This window comes from Anabrus simplex, chromosome 11 (genome assembly GCF_040414725.1).
Source record: "Anabrus simplex isolate iqAnaSimp1 chromosome 11, ASM4041472v1, whole genome shotgun sequence".
In the NCBI taxonomy this organism is placed as follows: domain Eukaryota; kingdom Metazoa; phylum Arthropoda; class Insecta; order Orthoptera; family Tettigoniidae; genus Anabrus; species Anabrus simplex.
This window is the reverse complement of record NC_090275.1, coordinates 21214229-21231239: the sequence shown is the minus strand read 5'-3', so window position 1 is coordinate 21231239 and position 17011 is coordinate 21214229.

The following is a 17011-nucleotide window of genomic DNA, read 5'->3' as shown; positions in this document are numbered from 1 at the left end:
ACGGAGGCATTTCCAGCAGACACACGACTTTACGAGGGGTATGGTGATCGGGCTGAGAAGGGCAGGTTGGTCGCTTCGTCAAATCGCAGCCAATACCCACAGGGATGTGTCCACGGTGCAGCGCCTGTGGCGAAGATGGTTGGCGCAGGGACATGTGGCACGTGCGAGGGGTCCAGGCGCAGCCCGAGTGACGTCAGCACGCGAGGATCGGCGCATACGCCGCCAAGCGGTGGCAGCCCCGCACGCCACGTCAACCGCCATTCTTCAGCATGTGCAAGACACCCTGGCTGTTCCAATATCGACCAGAACAATTTCCCGTCGATTGGTTGAAGGAGGCCTGCACTCCCGGCGTCCGCTCAGAAGACTACCATTGACTCCACAGCATAGACGTGCACGCCTGGCATGGTGCCGGGCTAGAGCGACTTGGATGAGGGAATGGCGGAACGTCGTGTTCTCCGATGAGTCACGCTTCTGTTCTGTCAGTGATAGTCACCGCAGACGAGTGTGGCGTCGGCGTGAAGAAAGGTCACATCCGGCAGTAACTGTGGAGCGCCCTACCGCTAGACAACGCGGCATCATGGTTTGGGGCGCTATTGCGTATGATTCCACGTCACCTCTAGTGCGTATTCAAGGCACGTTAAATGCTCACCGCTACGTGCAGCATGTGCTGCGGCCGGTGGCACTCCCGTACCTTCAGGGGCTGCCCAATGCTCTGTTTCAGCAGGATAATGCCCGCTCACACACTGCTCGCATCTCCCAACAGGCTCTACGAGGTGTACAGATGCTTCCGTGGCCAGCGTACTCTCCGGATCTCTCACCAATCGAACACGTGTGGGATCTCATTGGACGCCGTTTGCAAACTCTGCCCCAGCCTCGTACGGACGACCAACTGTGGCAAATGGTTGACAGAGAATGGAGAACCATCCCTCAGGACACCATCCGCACTCTTATTGACTCTGTACCTCGACGTGTTTCTGCGTGCATCGCCGCTCGCGGTGGTCCTACATCCTACTGAGTCGATGCCGTGCGCATTGTGTAACCTGCATATCGGTTTGAAATAAACATCAATTATTCATCCGTGCCGTCTCTGTTTTTTCGCCAACTTTCATCCCTTTTGAACCACTCCCCCTTGGTGTTGCATTGTCACTGTCAGTCAGTGTATTTAAAAAAAAAATTGCAGCTAGGGTAACGAGTGTGTTCACCGCACGCCACCGCTTCTCTTTCATCTGTCAATTGGGACATTCAACATAATCGTAATCTAAATACTCTCGGCGATATACGCGTTCCACCCAAACACTAAAAGCGTCTTAATGTGCCCGTTGGTTAGGAACGTAAGTCTACGGTAACAATCACTGGAAAGTTCCCTCTCTCGAAACGAGCTGCGTTATTTCCACCACGACAAATTTGCGATTAGCTGGATTTTCCGGAGTAAAGAAAGAATCCTGTTTCTCCAGTAAACAGGCTACTGATTGCTTTAAGGTATTACGCTCCAGGTGCTTTTAATATTGTAATACAAGAGAATGCCGGAATACGTAGAACGACTGCAGCCAGGATTATTCATGACGTGAGTAACATTACAGCCCTCTCTCAAGAACATATATACATTTTAATGTTGAAATAATATCTTGGTAGTCAAAGTAGTAAAATGTACCGGAAGATGGAAAGCTAAAGGGCCCGGAAAGGTTTCAAATTGTGAGCCCTATCAAACCAAAACAAAACAATCGAAAATCACTTCCGGACCGAATGAAATTCCGGTAAAACAGCCTAAAATCGCTTGTTTCTTTGCTCGTTTCCTTGTTTATTTTCAAATCCTAGCCAAATTACGTTATTTACATTACCCTTTCTCTGATGTGTTCCTTTATTCAATACCCTCAGGTGTTTTCTAATTTTTTTAAAAAATTTCCACACCGAATGTAGTTATAAGGGCTTAAGTGAAACTCAGCATCGACTCACATTAGCGCTCGTAGTGGTAGAAAAAGGCAAACTGCTAATCTAATGGACCGAATAACGATGATTAAGAAAAGGATTGTAATGTTTAGGAATAAATAAATAATATATTCCCATACTTTATTATATTTTATTTACCTAAAATACGTAGCTCATATCCCTAAGAGGGCTTCAACATTGAGTTGCTTGCCTGAAGGGCTGGAACTGTGGATTTTTTAAACAAAAGTTACAATTTAAACAGATATTAACTAATGAGTGATTAGCAGCTCATCAATCGAGACTGATGCACTCAGCCATAAGTCGACAGCTAACGGCTCCACTATTCAGCATTAAATATAACACTGCCGTTGATTTTACAGCAAAATGTTTATTACCAGTAAAGTTAGCATTTGTTAATCGATCATTCACCCAAGTTTCGTAGAAGTCAGTTTGATCCAACCCAACTTTACGACTGCTACGTTGTGTTGTTACGGTTACAAATCATGTTGTTAAAACTGTCACATGTCCGGCTCCATGGCTAAATGGTTAGCCTGCTGGCGTTTGGTCACAGGGGTCCCGGGTTCGATTCCCGGCAAGGTCGGGAATTTTAACCATCATTGGTTAATTTCGCTGGCACGACGCGCAGGTCGCCTACGGGAGTCAAATCAAAAGACCTGCACCTGGAGAGCCGAACATGTCTTCGGACACTCCCGGCACTAAAAGCCATACGCCATTTCATTTCAACTGTCACATTCAATGTTTAACTCTTACGTATAGTCTGAAGCCTTCGTCCCAATGACAGCAATGAAAAGTTGTTCTCTCTTACTTAGGCTCGAAGTTACGCTTCGGCGTGCACGAAGAAGAAGAAACGCCGTGCACATTATTGCATATGCAACCAGCCATGCAAGGCTGTCAAACACCTAGCATAACAGATCCCTCGGACCACTTCACACGTGTAGGCAGAGCAAAGTATGTTGATGCTTTTATTATCCATATTTACGATTTCGTGGTTAACCCTGGAAACGAAGAGCTGGACTTTAAAGAATGACCACGTGTTCCAGGCCATATGACCAGTAGTGATTCCGTGTTGACCTCCAGTGAGTCATTTAGCCTAGGAAAAATGGTAGCGTAGCGTCGAAGTTCAAGGAGGAAGCAGGCAACGAAACATGTTGTGTTAATATATCGTCTTGGTATTGCTAATTCACTTGCCTTGAGTTCTGCGGACCTCAAATACCAGCAGGATAACCTGGAATCGAAACCATCAACGTTCGCTTAGCTTCTCAGTCGGCGTTAAAAATAAATTAGATTCAATCAATCATCGATCATCAATGATAAGAATTTTGGGCGTCGCCCAGGTGGCAGATTCCCTTTCAGTTGTTTACGTCACGTTTTCTTCACTGTTTTCAGAGAACTTGGAACATTCCCCTTGATAAGTTACCCCAATCCCTTACTCCTCGTCCTATAAATTATTATTTCCCGTTGCATTCCGACTTTAATCTTCATACTGTGATCTTTCCCACTTTTAAAAACTTCAGTCAAGCTTTTTCGTCTACTAATGTAATTCCACGCCATCTCTCCACTACCAGGTCGAAACATACAGTGGAACCAAACTCTAATTGGGGTCTTACAAGAGACTTATACCAAGTGTATGCATAAGTTTTTGCCGGTCTTGTGGCAAAGAAAACACGTAATTTTCAAGGGGAATTCATTTTTTGTTTATTCAAAATATTGGCCATCGACTTCTACACACTTCGCCCATCTTTAGGCTAAGTTATGAATACCATGCCAGAAAAACTGCTTGTCTCTTGCGGCAAACCGTTTGTCGAGGCATTTTCCAACTTCCTCGAAATTGCTGAAGTGGTGCTCTGCTAGCGCGTGCCCCATTGATGCGAAGAGCTGATAGCGGAAGAATGTCCCATTCAAGCGATTTCAAGGTGTCTTTCACTGGTTTTGCTGTGTTAGACGGCGCATTGTCGTGTAACAAAATCACTTTGCCATGTCTTCTGGACCATTCTGGTCGTCTTTCGATCAATGCGTGATTTAAATTTATTTGTTGGCGATAGCGTTGTGCATTGACGGTTTCGCCGGGCTTCAAGAGTTCAGAATACACGATACCGCTCTAGTCCTATCGCTGTCTTTCACAGTGAAATCACCACGTTTAAACCATGTCTCCCATGTTCTAATCGATGGAGCGTGTTCACCATATGTTTCTACCAGCAAACGATGACTTTCCACAGCCTTTTTCTTTTGATTAAATAAGGAAAGCAATGTATGACATTAATGTTCTTTTTCTGGCACAAACGTCGACACGATCACTGAACGAAACAACACAGACGCTAGTGTCTGGCGAACTCAACTTGTGTGTGTTGGTATCCTTTACATCCTTACTATAATACCTAAACACTCTTATAACCATGTGGAGAGATCTGTAACATTCTTAACAACCTAGTTAATGTAATCACCCAAATGAAGATCATTCCTTATATTAACACCTAAGTTGTACTTACAGTGATCCCCATGAGGTGCTATCGCCCCATCAACACAGTAATTAAAACTGGGCGATCTTTTCCCCTTGATCTAACTTACAACCTGACTTTTCACCCAATTTTCCATCATAACATTGCCCGCTATCCATCTTATAACATTGTCTAGTCCCCCTGAGGTCGCTCACAACCCTGCAACTCATTCACTACCCTATGCAGTATAACATCATCGGCCGGGCTGAGTGGCTCAGACGGTTGAGGTGATGGTGGTGATTATTGATTTTAAGAGGAAGTACAACTGAGCAAACATCCTCTCCATAACGCTAATCACAGGGGAAAATGGGAGAGGTCCGACACTTCCAAAAACTGAAGATATCCGCCAAAGAAAGACAAAGGCCCCAAAGGACGTTAACACGGTATAATTCATAGGCCTCGAATGCACTAATAGTGTCGGGGCCGGAAAAGATCAAGAGTTGACCAAGGAAGGTCGATGGAATAGATGAAAGTGAGGAGCGTGGAACAAGTATGTGCAAGCAATGTCAGGAATAATCTAGGGCGCGCGGTCGCCAACCCATGCTCCCACGTTCAGAGCCCTTGGAACTGAATTTAGTCGCCTCTTACGACAGGCAGGAGATACCTGTGTGTTATTCTACCGCCCCCACCAACAGGGGGACAGGCCTTCTAACCCCTACTTGGCAGGTTCGATCCTGGCTCAGTGCGGTGGTGTTTGAAGGTGCTCAAATACGTCAGCCTCGTGCCAAGAGATACATGGCACGTTAAAGAACTCCTGCGGTACTAAATTCTGGCACCTCAGCGTATCCGAAAAACCGTAAACATTGTTAGTGGGATGTAAAGCCAATATTATTATTATTATTTACGATGAGGCCTCCCAAGGACAACATGTCATTTTCAATTCCTCCTTCCTTGTTGTTTCCTCTTCTGTTCTTTCCAGTATTCATTCATCATTGCACTATGCTTAATTCTTATCTCCTCAGACCACTCTGGACCGGGATCCCTTTTCATTCTTCCTTGGAATTCTTCCATTCTTAAAATCTTATTTTTAAATATGTCTTTGTCTATACCTTCCTCTTCTCCTATTTTATTTATTTCTAAACCTTTCTTTTCCTATTGTATCCAGCTTGTTGTTGACTTTTTCTCCAAAAGGTACATGACTATCTGTTTTGTCAGTCTGTTACCATCCATTCTACAGATATGTACAAAAATAATCTATTATTATTATTATTATTATTTTTATTATTATTATTATTATTATTATTATTATTATTATTATTATTATTATTACTATGAGTCAGTGGTAGAGTGTCGGCCTCCGGGTCCCAAGATAGCGAGTTCAACCCCGGCACAGGTAGTCGGATTTTTGAAGGGCGGAAGAAAGTCCATCCGACACTCCAAGTCGTACAATGTCGGCATGTAAAAGATCTCTGGTTACACATTTGGTGTTTACCCGACAAAATTCATTAAATATCAGCCATAGACACCCAAGAGAGTTCCGGTTTACTCGGTCTGCCATCTAGTGGGCCTAGAATAAAAAGGAACGTCGAAATTGACGAGCAGACAGCCAGATGGCGTCCAATTGAAATGTCCGCACACAGAAGCTGAGACCATACGATGATGTAGATGATGATGATGATGATATTATTATTATTATTATTATTATTATTATTATTATTATTATTATAAGAAGAAGAAGAAGAAGAAGAAGAGTACTATGCCTTTCATGGACAGCACACTGCACTGATGACTCTATACTGAAAGACCTGGCAAGTACGGCCCATTGTCTACTGGAATCCAGCTATAACTATTGAGATGATTCAGCCACGTAGCGATAGTCAGCAAGCAGGTCACTGAGGGTCCTCTGGAAGGCTCCCACAAACGGGGTCACCAACTGATGCTCTGAGTTACGCAGATCATAAATCATATTGGGTTAAGTTTCCAAGCAACGACCCACATGGCTAACCAGAGACACACTTGGAGAAGACAGACTCACGGAATCACTTGTTGTCTTCTTGTATGTCCACCGTGTGAACTACAAACTTTCCATGTTGGGAGCAATAAGCAGTAAGTTTTACATATTCTTTGAGCGTATAGAAGGAGTATCAGACTATACCGACAAAAACATCAGGGGTGCTCTTCGTGTGACTTAAGAACGATGGTGCAAGCTGACTGATGGAGAAAATCTTTCTTTTCGATAAAATGAGTTTACTCTGTTACTTCTGGGCGCGCCGTATTTGCTGTGTCAGAGCACAAGCCGCTGCCGTGATCCAGCGAAGAGAAGGGGAGCTGGGTAAGTGGGGTGAATGATGGAGCCAGAGATAATGCACAAGTTTCCCCGTTCGACTCGCACAGGATTGTCCTTGTATCTTACAGGCAATATCCACAGTTCATTTGTTAAACAGCCATAACGGCACACACCATACAATGACATACTTTTCAGTCAAGGAATTCAACAGATTACTTCTCCTCTTGTCTGTTGGTCGCAGCAACGTTGTGTATTAATTAACATGCCAGAAGATGCAACACTGCCGCCCCACGATAGTGTATTCCTTTACTATGTCTCTCGATCCTGAGGATCGTGTTCTCTGAAGATATGTCATTGTACCCGTTTCCATCATCCACGGTACATTGTATGAACGATGTCTTTGTTGCATGTTTTATGCCATCTGTCCACCGTACAGGTGCCCGCCCACACTCCCTCTTTCCAGGCACGTCTCCCAAGATTATGTGCTTTTCAAGCTTCCTTCTCCACGGCGCATAATATGACCAAAGAATTGGAGAATCCTCTGTTGACATTTTACCGATAACCTCGTAGTGGTGTTCAGATCCTTCACACACAAGATTGTAAATGGAATGAAATACTGAGCGACGGAAACAACATGACCAATGGTTTGACTACAGTAGATGTTCAGTATGCCCCCTTCTACTGAGATGCACAGTTGACAAAGGTGTAGTAGTGACCTTTGGACTCTGTTCAGGATGTGTGGTGTGTCGCGAACGATCTGGAAAGCTACCTGTTCATCTTCTCTTTCTACGGAGTTCGCAAAGTGCAGAACAAACTGTCCGCTGCCTACTGGGGCTGGGAAGCGAACGAGAAACTTGTGCGACCATTACCTCTGTCTCCCACTTCCCACTTCCCCTCCCTTCCCTCTTACAGACAGCAAAAGGCATGACAAATACGGCAAGTTCGTCAATTTGAATCGCGCGCCCGGAAATAACAAGGTAACCCCATTTTCTCGAAAAGAAAAATTTTCTCCGCCAATCAGATTGCTCCATCGTTCTTAACATGACACGAAGATCATCCCTGATTTGTTTGTCGCTATAGTTCTGTTATACCCTGTAGAGTCTATCTTAGCAGTGTCCCTGTTAATTAAAACAAAATCTGTATCGCAGGGTCGTTTTTCACCAGTATTTCTTTCTGCAACCAATTTTCCTGACTATGACACATTTTCAGATCCTTGAAATTTGGCTTTCATTATTACATTTATTTTCTAACTCTCTACATCACTACTTCTGTTTTTATCTTCACACACTCAGTCTCCATCCTCTTACATAGCGATAAATAAAGTAGTGTAATAATAATAATAATAATAATAATAATAATAATAATAATAATAATAATAATAATAATAATAATAATGTTATTGGCTTTACGTCCCACTAACTACTCATTTACGGTTTTCTGAGACGCTCAGGTGCCGGAAATGTCCCGCAGGAGTTCTTTTACGTGCCAGTAAATCTACCGACATGAGGCTTACGTATTTGAGCACCTTCAAATACCACCGGACTGAGCCAAGTTGGGGTCAGAAGCCCAGAACTTCAACCGTCTGAGCCACTCAGCCCATTAGTAATAAGTTAGAATGTAAACTAATCTGGTTATTAGGAAGTGTCGTCTAGCCCGTTCTTCCGCAATGTAGCGAAAGTAACAAATTCTAGGGGTTCTGATGGACCGTGCCCCTCAAGTTTATGCAAATCTCATAGCACAACCTTTGTGCAGATAGACTATACTTGTTACCCGCTTCAATATATTTGCATTCTAACCTATTTACTGCCTAGAATTCCGGACTCTAGAATGACCGATTCAATGGCCAACGTCTTTGCTTTTACAACCACCGTGTCAAGAGGCAATTACACAATAATGTACTGGATATACAAGTTATGTTAAAATTACCGGTTTGGTTAATTAATAATGAGAATGAGTAGTTTAACATTATATTAGTTTTGCACTTGTTCACTAGCTTAGACGGGGAGGCGACCGAGCATACCTAGTCTTTAGAGAGCTTTTGTCACCATGGTAACCACACTTGTCACCGCAGGAAGTGAATACGGTATGAGGTGTAGGTTTCCTATTGCAACAGCACAGGAAACAGGAAGTTCTCATAAAACTAAGAGAAAAAAAAATCATAGGAATTAAAACCAACGTCAAAGAAAATGCAGCTAAGAACTCGGGGAAAGCGTTGCTGTACAGTTTAGTAGCGAATATACCAATAATGATGTACCAGCGTAAATAACAGCCTTCGCTAAGCGAATTTCAACAGAGACGTAACGGTTGATAGTTTACGAACTTAAGTGCGGTAATAATAGTTTATTTTATTTTATATATTTTGATTCAAAAATATGGTATACAGATGTATTACTATTAAATAGAAGTCAGGCGTGATAATACAACTTAAAGTCATTTAGCATTTGACTAGACATAAAATGACACTAAAGAGACTGCCAGACTAACGAATGCGCACGGCAAGCGAGCGAATCGTATCTCAGTGTCCATGACCTTGTCCAAAATATACCCCAGCTACCCTTCCTCACAGCACATGCAAAGTCTCCACTACCTGCTGTGGAACTATACAAACCTGTTAGCCGCGACGAACGACATTTCATGCGTATTTCCGCTAATAAATTTGTTAACAATTAAAGAAAATAAGGGAAAGAATTACCTGATAATACAACAGGGCTGTACAAATTTATTCATGTTAATAATTCCTATAACCCGCAGTTTCAGCCGGCTAAGAATAAAAATGTAATGTTCTCTCCACAGAACCCCTAATCGCCATAACTGTAGCCAGGATCTAACCTGCCAAGCTGAGCTTCAGAAAGTCAACGCTCTGCAGTCTGAGCTATTCAGCCCGGGAAGTTTATTGGCATTAATTTCAACTTAGCTCTTTCTAACAAAGCTCAAAGGATACAATAACTTGGATTATCAAAACCTGGTCGACGCGAGCGGAAGAGCAGGTGAATGAGGGAGTAAGGTCCACACTTGAGTGTGATTCTCAATTATTTGGAACCCAGGGACCACAAAGAACATGAATCTCATCGAGCGTGGTCAAAACAAGTTTCTAAAATGCACAGGCAACGCAACATTCATAAATTATTCAAGCATAATCAAGGAACATGCCACAGACGAATCGCAAGGATTTGAATTTCCTATCACTCACCATTACTCATTTTGCTCATTGCCAAGACCTCATAACTCTACCATTTCTGCGTTGCAGCCTTGACGCCAGAGATCTTCTTCGTCTGATCTAACCATCTACTTGCTGTTCATCATCCTGCCTCCAACTTTGCCTTGCAAAATGCTCTTTTCCAAGTTCTCTTCTGAAAATGTGGCCCAGGAATTGGAGGTAACACTCACTCGCACGGGAAGATAAACGTTTCTTAACGCTCAATTCATTCGGAATGGAAACATCAGTTCATCTTTCCGTCCAGGGTTCACGTAACATTTTCCGCCAACACCACATCTCAAAGGCATCAATTCGAGTTTTGTCTCTAACATTCACGGTGTGAAATGATTATTTATAAAATTGGCAACTCAAATATCTTTCTATACACCTCAACCATTAAGTCGATCTACGAATATCATCTTGTTTCAAAGACTAAGATTGAAATTCACAAGAACTCACAATTAATAGAGCTATGAGACTTTATAATAATAGTCATCCATATGTAGCTATTATGCCTTTGCTGGCAAGACCTAGCGTTTACAGTGAACTATGTCTTCTGGTGTGTGAGAGAACAAATTTGTTACTATCATTGATTTGCCTCAGTCTCGTCTTTGGCTTTGACAATATGAACATGACCGAGGTATGAGTGATGCTATACTAGTGTTCAAAAGTTAAGCGTAATCAACAAACGAGGCCACACAGATTGATACGAATAGCAGACGGATTGCTGAACAAACGGAAGCTCAATCACACACCATATGTCACACAAACTGTCCAAAAAAAAAAACAGTATCAGAAAGGTTCTGATAGCTATGGTACACCTTTGACAACAACTAACAAAACTTGGCAATGTCCTCCGCAACACAATATGCTGTTAATAGGGAGTATGGTTACCCCTAACGGCCTCACATGCTTCGCAGCGACGTGGCATGCTCTCTATCAGATGGTCCAAGAGCTCTTGTGACAGTCGATTTCATTCCTCCGATAGGGCAATGCGAAGGTCTTGGAGGATCCTTGGTGGAGGCTGACGGGATGCAACTCGCTTCCCCAATGCATCTCAGGCATGTTCTATAGGATCCAGATCAGCAAACCTCGCTGGCCAGTCCATGCGATGAATGTCTTCCCCAGCCAGAAATTCATCTACCAGAGCAGCGCGGTGCGGTCGGGCATTATCATCCATTAAGAGGAAGTCTGGACCAACCACACCTCTGAAGAGTCGAACATGTGGTCTCAGTACCTCATCCCTGTATCTCCGAAAGTTAACAGTGTTCCTCGGACCACCCATGAAGATGTGCAGGTCCGTACGGCCATTCAGCATGGTACCGCTCCACACCATGACGCCTCCACCACCACCATACTGGTCCCGTTCCACGATGTTCCTGTGGCTGTATCGGCTACCCGGTTCTCTCCAGATTAATGTGCGACGGGAATCCTTCTGCAAACTGAAGCGGGATTCATGTGTGAAGAGCACACGCCTCCATTCATTCAGGGTCCAGTTTCGATGTTGACGGCTCCACAGTAAACGGGCCCGTCTCTGTGCTGGAGTGAGCTATTGAGGTCCAAACTAGCCTCAATATAACTCAGTAGATATGAAGAAATGAAAAATGAGCAGTGTAAAACGTTCAAAATCATATTAATCAATTTATAATATCCCAAGTGAAATCCCCTGTTCTAACAGTTTTAAGTATTATACGAAATCTTAATTAGTATTGTTATTTGAAATTAGTTACGATATACTTCATGTCATTTTTAATCTGACTTGTCTATGTCACTGAATGGTAATTCTAAGAACATTGTAGTTAATATTTTACATAAAAGTAACAACTGTCAAGAAGTATGCTATTGGGACTCATGCCCCTGTTATCTTTACAATAAATAAATAAATTAATTAATTAAATGTTAATGAATTTTTTTAGTTCACCGAATGTTAGAACCGCAGATTCTTGCACTGGTTTCTTCAGTTGAATACCAGTCTCAATAAATATCTACAAACCCTACAACAAGTAATACTAAAGATAATTGCCCTGACCTATTTTTCCTTGGCGTAACGAACAGAGACCTGACCTTTCAGTTGAGTAAAGAGGATGACCTAAACCAATTTGTTTGTATAACATCCATTAGGGCAGTTTACAGTCCCACCCACGCTTTGTTAGCTTGGGCGTCGCGTCGGTTCTGCTAGCCCAAGGAGACTTCAACAAAATTCATCCATCCATGCGTGTGATTCTGGTGAACAGAATTAGTTACGAACTACGTTTAATTTCCTGCATTTTAATCAGGAATTTTTTATTATTATTATTATTATTATTATTATTATTATTATTATTATTATTATTATTATTATTATTAAATTTTCATTCATGTCGTATCGGCCAACTTCGGACCACGTCATTATGTCTGCCCAGTAGTTCCGCATGCCTTCTCGGTATCGTTCTCTCCAGTGTCCATGCCTTTCCTGTTTTTAGTTTTGGCTTGTCTCGGAAACTCTGGAATGCTTGAAGTTTCTTCTTAAGTGGGACACTTTCCTTTATGTCATTGTGTGTGATTCCCACTTCTTCAAAATCTCTAGACACCACAATGAACCAAGCCCCTTTGGTTTTCTTCTGCTGAAAGTAGGTAAGGATACGGTTCGTCAGTCTTGTTGGTAAATTCTTATCACATGCCCATAAAATATAATTCTTCTTTACCGGACGGAATCGGTAATCTGCTCTACGCGGGTGTATAGTTCGTCGTTATGCCGTCTCTTGTACTCCCTATTGTCTTTGACGGGACCTAAAATCTTTCTCAAAATCTTCCTTTCGTTGGCCTCCAGTTTCACTATCAGGCCTTTTAGGAGACGACGGACTGCCTGAATTTTGCAGGAGTTCTTTTACGTATATCTACCGTACGAGGCTAGTGCATTGGTTTTATTGAAGACTTTTTCTCGTCGTCTCTATCAAGAAGTGACAGCCGGAAAAACGAAATGCCTTCAGGATATCCTCGTTTATAATTTTCCCGGTGTACAAAGAAAGAAAAGATTATGCTTTAGCATTAATGCGATCTCCCAACCATAAACCGCATTCGTTTCCTCTTATCACTCCCCGACTAGCCCCGACTTTCCGGTTAATTCCGTTCCAATTTTCCGCCTTATTTCTCTATTATCCTTTTGCCCTTGTCTCAGACGCCAGACAACTTCATCTTCAGTGCTCCATGCACACAGCGTGAGTTCAACAGGATATCCGTCACTACGTTAAGACTGAGCGAGGGCCCTTCAAGATACGGGGTCACTTCCGCCCCAGCGATATACAGTGCACTGCACAGTCTGCTGCTCTCATGATCCCTGCAAGACGAGGCACGAGCAATGTGAGAGAGAACAGATGCTTGAAGGAAGGAGTAGGTAGGGTAAGGGTTATTCTGCCTGAAGGCAGGTCCGAACGTCCGCAGAGGTGTTCCTGAGCCGCAGTTTACGTGCGGTAGGGTGGCCAGTTCTTTTCCGCTCCTCCATTCCCTTACCCCCCACCAACAGCGCGTGGCAACCCATCCAATTCCTGACCACGCCCAATGTTGCTTAACTTCGGAGTTCTCACGGGATCCGGTGTTTCAACACGGCTACGGCCGTTGGCAAGGAAGGGGTAAAATAGTAATAATAATAATAAATTCCGGCTCCTTGGCTGAATTAACAGAGTCAGGGCATTCGATTCAGAGGATTCCAGGTTCAATTCCCGACCGAGTCAATAATTTTAGCCGTGTTCGGTTAATTCAGGCACGAGGACGGGAGAGGATGTTCGTGTTTGCCTCAGTACACAACTCTTCACCTACGACAACACAGCACACTGCCAACCACCAGATAAATATTTATGAACACATCACTCCCCGCGGTGATGGCGTCAGGAAGGGCATCTGACCGTAAAATACAAATTGACATCCACTTTCCCACTAAGGTGTGTGGGAAACAAATAATGTTTTGTTTCTGTGCTTAGAAAATAATTTGAACGACTCCACATGATTACCAGCTACCATGATTATGAGCTACGATTTTTAGCTAAATAAAATATAATAAAGTATGACAATATATTCTTTATTTATTCCTAAAAATTACAATCCTTTTCTTAATCATCGTTATCCGGTCGATTAGATTAGCAGTTTGCCTTTTTCTACCACTACGAGCGCTAATGTGAGTCAATGCACAATTAGAAATCTTTCCAGGCCCTTTAGCCCCTCAACTATCCACACAACTCAACTGCTTAATTTTACGTTGTTCGTTGTATGGGGACCCCTCCTTTGTCTGCTAAGAAATATTTTTAACATTAAAAAAAAAAAAGAAACAACTTTTCCCTTTGCGAAAATCAAATGCTCAAACAACGTCAACTGGGTATATGAGCGTTACAGGGTTGGCCATCCTGATAAATAATTTGAAAGAAATAATTCCATATCTCGCACTGTTGTCATTTTATCAGCTGCTACCAATCAGGTCACTTCGCGGGCGAATTCAAATGGGCTTTGTGAGGCGGTGTTGCTAAATCTGCAAGTGACTTGAGAAGAACCATGCCGAGAAACCATCATCAGACACAAACACACCGTTGGTTTCAGCGCGTTTCTATCAGCTCTAGCTGTCCATATCCCCAGGGTTTGTATCTACATAGAAGAAGAATTTTGGACCGACTCAATCTTGACTTTCATTCAAAATGCGATCAGTCATTGACTCGTCTTCTCTGCAATTCTTCTATTCCCTGTAATCTATAAGGGGCAGTCAAATGAAAAATGATCACCCACTACAACGTTAAAGTAGGTTCAGTGTAAGAAATGGCTTTATAGCCTCAACCGCACCAAGTAAAACACGATATTATACTGTGTATTATATTGTTTTCTATGTACATGCTACACAAAGCCACCTCATTACCTTCAGTTGCAAATTCCAGCCAACAAATTCAAATTCATTCTTTCTTTCTTTCTTAATCTGTTTACCCTCCAGGGTTTGATTTTCCCTCGGACTCAGCGGGGGATCCAACCTCTAACGCCTCAAGGGCAATTTCCTCCAGCGTGAAACTTTTGGTTCGGTTGGATACAACTGGGAAGGAGGTCCAGTACCTCGCCCAGGCGGCGTTGTGTGGGGATGGGAATATCGGAATCTTTAGACAAGAAACAGCGAAGGAAGCGGCCGTGGTCTTAAGTTAGATACCATCCTGGCATTTACCTGGAAAAGAAGTGGGAAACCATGGAAAACCACTTCGAGGATGGCTGAGGTGGGAATCAAAACCCCTCTAGACCTCCCGAGGCTGAATTGACCCCTTTCCAGCCCTCGTACCACGTTTCAAATTTTGTGGCAGAGCCGGGAAGCGAAACCGGGCCTCAGCGGGGAGGCAGCTAATTGCACTAACTACTACACCATAGAGGCGGACAAATTCAAATTCAGTTCATATATGTCTTCAGAGTTGTGGTAGAAGAATAATACTAACACAGAAAACGCATATGTAAGTCCCAGTACGAGTAAAAATGAAAAAAAGAAAACCGGAGATAATTACTTGATCGTGTGGGTATCGACTCGACAGCTAAAGATGATTCTTCTTCTTCTTCTTCTTCTTCTTCTTCTTCTTCTTCTTCTTTTCTGATCGAATACACAAGAGTGATTAATGATCAGTCGCCATTAAGCATTTCCTTATCGTCTGTTATTTGCGGCTTCCTCTACTGAGACATAATTGTGTTGTCTGAATGTCATTTTAGAATTTGTTTGAGAAAGATATTTCTAGGTCTTTCCCCTTGGTTGTTTTTTTTTCAATGAAGCATTCTGCCCAATTCTCATTGCGCGACTCCACAATGCGATCAATCGGCTCTAGATCATGCGAAAGATTGATCTCCGTTGAATCGCAGGTTCTAGAACCCTGAAGTTTGACATCTTATCTCGGCATGTCACATTTATCATCTTACGATAGCACGTATCTCGAAGGCTTCAAGACAGTACTTCAATTTTTATTTACTGTCCACGTTTCGGAGACATAGAATGCTACTGTCCACACAAATGCACCGGTGTGCTAACTCATGTTAACACCTTAGAAAAACACTTGTGAATTTTTTTTATCAAATCTCATGTTAGCAACAGATTTTCCGTGTTGCCAACAGAAATTTTTATTACCCACATGAAGTCTGTAAAAGATCAAAGAATGTTAGAAACATCTTTTTACAACACACCTAGCTCAAAACGATGCTGTAGCACTCATTGGCTGGCTGGCTGTCATTGGAAGATTATGATTATTATGTTTAACTGTTAGTACAAACGTGGCCTAAGTTGACTGGAATAGAGTAATCTCCTCTTTTGGAAAAAAAAAGAAACTATGTTTGCCTAAGTAATACATTTAAATTCAGTGGTGCAATTTCCGTCCTCTGCAATCTTCTGACCTAGATTACACGGAATACTGTACTAGAATGCCAGGGAAGACGATTCACTGGTAAAACAATGAGTGAAGGACTCGTGTGATTTTGAAAGGAAGTCAAGATTGCATAGTCGGTCAAAAAATATAAGCGCATGGTAATGTACGATCCTCGCATTTGACATGTTATCCGACTTAACCCGCGAGTGGTCGCTATTTGAGATTTTCTCTCACACTATTTTGTATTGAGTTTACTTGTCAGTGATGCAAGGGAGGTGACTGTTCCCTCTTCTAGCTGAGTTTATAACTGTCGTGAGTAAGGCGATTCACATTTGAAGGGTTAAGCATCCCCTCCCCTAGTAGGAACAAATATTCGTACGAGTTCGTGCGCTCTGTGTGAGAGGTTCTCTCATCACGTGACCAGTGGCGCTGGTGTTATGTTAAAGTCGAGAGGGAAACTTTCTCCTGTTGAATGCGTTAGTACTTGTAAGTCGTGCGTGTAACGTTCTCCATTTGCAATTACTGATAAACGACCCTTCAAAAATTATGAGTCGATGAAGAATGTTGGGAAATAAACGCAATTACAAACTCCAGATAACTCAAATGTTAGAGAGAAGACCTATTGCACTTTATTCTTGCATTTGTATTGTGACTGTCAGATAGTTCTATACCAATAACAATGTTATTGGTGTTATTGGTTTTACGTCCCAATAACTACTTTTAACGGTTTTTGTAGATGTCGAGGTGCCGAAATTTTGGCACAGAAGAGTTCTTTTATATGCCAGTAAAGCAACGGCTGACGTAT